The following is a 2,500-nucleotide window of genomic DNA, read 5'->3' as shown; positions in this document are numbered from 1 at the left end:
GAGAGAGAGAGAGAGAGAGAGAGAGAGAGAGAGAGAGAGAGAGAGAGAGAGAGAGAGAGAGAGAGAGAGAGAGAAACTTAATATACCATAACCAAAACATAAGAGGGGCACTGGTCTAAGATAACAAAATATATAGAAAAAAAAAGCCCATTAAAGGTGCCAGTCCCTATAGAGGTCAGTTAGAAAAGGTCCATCCAAAATTTCAGAAGTGTGTTGAAGCCTCCCTCTTGAATCAGCTCAACTCAAAGGTGGGAGGAGGTACAGAAGCATGCAGGGAGTTCCAAAGTTTCTTACTGGTTTCCCTTGTGTTTTTATATTCTGCTGTAACGAGCCAGGTACAGTGACATGAAACCTGAATACCTACAATAAATATGCAAGTTTACTGATCTATTTATCCATCAGATCACTTATTGATATGTGCGTAATGTGCTAGCCTGGCCTTACCATCTCATGATAACCACGTGACCTGCAGTGCTTGGTACAAATACGAGTATATACTAACTAATAAATCAATCAGGTATGCACTCATTTACTTGTTCTAACACAGCTTGGCCTAACCGTCACTATACAAACACCACGTGACCTGGAACGCGTCATACAAATATATACTAATTAATAATGTAACAAGTATGTGCTCATTTATTATTTCTGTCTACCGTGGTTTGGTCTCTCCACGGCTGTATTGACAACTTATGCAACAAGGGGCACTGGTGGGGAGTGTTGCTTGCTGACAAACTCAATAGCAACAAGGGGCGCTGCATGAGTAGTGGTGCTTGCAGACTCTCCCAGCGGGGCAGCGGCGTGGCGGTGACTCGTTCACTCGTTCACAAATACCCCCGCCCGTCACCTCCTCGAAGCGCCACCACCACCACCACCACCGCCACGACAGGAGGCGCGGCGCGGGTTGGGTTAGCCATCTATTATTACTACAAGGTTTTAGAGGCGCGCGCGTACACACACACACACACACACACACACACACACACACACACACACACACACACACACACACACACACACACACACACACACGGCTACTGGTATATAGGTGTAAATAATGATATTCTGTGTACATACCTTGTCTGTATACTCTCTCTCTCTCTCTCTCTCTCTCTCTCTCTCTCTCTCTCTCTCTCTCTCTCTCTCTCTCTCATCACCGTCCTTTTCCTTCAGCATCATTACCACCACCACCACCACCACCACCGTCACCACCACTATCTAATTTCACCAGTACAAGTCAGCCAGGCACTACTCACCATGTCATTGGCGCTCCATGAATGGTTGGCCGCCGCGTCCTCTCGTCCAATCATAATCCACCGACTCCTGTGGAAAGAGAAAACGAGGTGAGGGGTCACGCGTGGCCAGGGGGAGCTCACCTACATACACCTGGACGCCCTGCCTCACCTGTCTCACCTGGCTGCCGGGAGAGGGCGCCACCGGACTGGGAAAAACTCAAATCTGGTATTAGTGATGTAAAAGACAAAGCTGTGTGAGTGTCTGTTGTTGTTGTTGTTGTTGTTGTTGTTGTTGTTGTTGCTGCTGCTGTTGTTATTACCGTTATTTTTTTTTCTACCTAAGGATTAGATTAACAGTTCCCTATGCTGTCAGAATAGTTGAAAATAGTTCATCAGTTTTTTTTTCCTCCCTTTTCTAGACTTGTACATTTCTTTCTTATATCAGGTTACAATTACTTATCCCATTAGTCCCTCGTGTGTGTGTGTGTGTGTGTGTGTGTGTGTGTGTGTGTGTGTGTGTGTGTGTGTGTGTGTGTGTGTGTGTGTGTGTGTGTGTGTGTGTGTGTGTGTGTATCATTATTATGGCGGTTCTTCAATGCATGATAATGAAGATGCTTTGTGATAATGTTGGTTATTATAGTTAATGCAAGTTTCTTTTTTTTATTTTTATTTTTTAATGTTTCTCCCTTCTTTCTTTAAACGCATGAAGAAGGGCGGTCAAGGGCATGGAAATGGAGGAAAAACCTGCTTCTGTAAAAAGTAAAACAGAAAAACGTTTACAAAAAGAGACTAGGGATGAGAGAATGACTACAATTACTTTACCTCCTCCTCCTCCTCCTCCTCCTACTACTACTACTACCAGAGGCGTAAATTAAGGTGGTTCTGATACAGGCATTCAAGAGGCCTTTGGGGATACAGCAAAGGAGAAGTATTTGAGATCCTTAGCTTGGTGATCAGGACAGGTCGAGAAGCTTGATAACGTTAGAAATTTAACCCCTTCACTGCTGCATGACACATCTTCCTTTAACCCCTTCACTGCTGCATGACACATCTTCCTTTAATCACTGAGCACTCTGAGACATTCCGTTTTCTACAGCCATCTCTAAACTGGCTAGGAATTGTAAAATATATTCTTCTAAAACCTTTCTTCCTTGTAGATACTAATAAAGATTTCATGCATTGTTTTTTAGTATCGAGAATTGTTGCATATCACAGGGGAAGGGTTTAAAAGGAGATACAGAGATACTGGTTCTCAAAGGAGGTAG

At 43.9% G+C, this 2,500-nt stretch overlaps 1 protein-coding gene across 8 annotated transcripts in view; it reads right to left on the bottom strand.

The window, feature by feature from the left end:
* LOC135110326 (collagen alpha-1(III) chain-like) overlaps nt 1–2,500 on the bottom strand; it is a 99,738-nt gene that overhangs the window by 46,685 nt on the left and 50,553 nt on the right. For all 8 annotated transcript variants that reach the window (XM_064022552.1, XM_064022551.1, XM_064022554.1 and 5 more), the window contains one exon: nt 1,257–1,323. The gene's annotated coding sequence lies outside the window, so the exon portion shown is untranslated. The remainder of the gene's footprint in view (nt 1–1,256; nt 1,324–2,500) is intronic.

This window comes from Scylla paramamosain, chromosome 20 (assembly GCF_035594125.1).
Source record: "Scylla paramamosain isolate STU-SP2022 chromosome 20, ASM3559412v1, whole genome shotgun sequence".
Taxonomy (NCBI): domain Eukaryota; kingdom Metazoa; phylum Arthropoda; class Malacostraca; order Decapoda; family Portunidae; genus Scylla; species Scylla paramamosain.
This window is presented reverse-complemented; position numbering and strand designations above follow the sequence as displayed.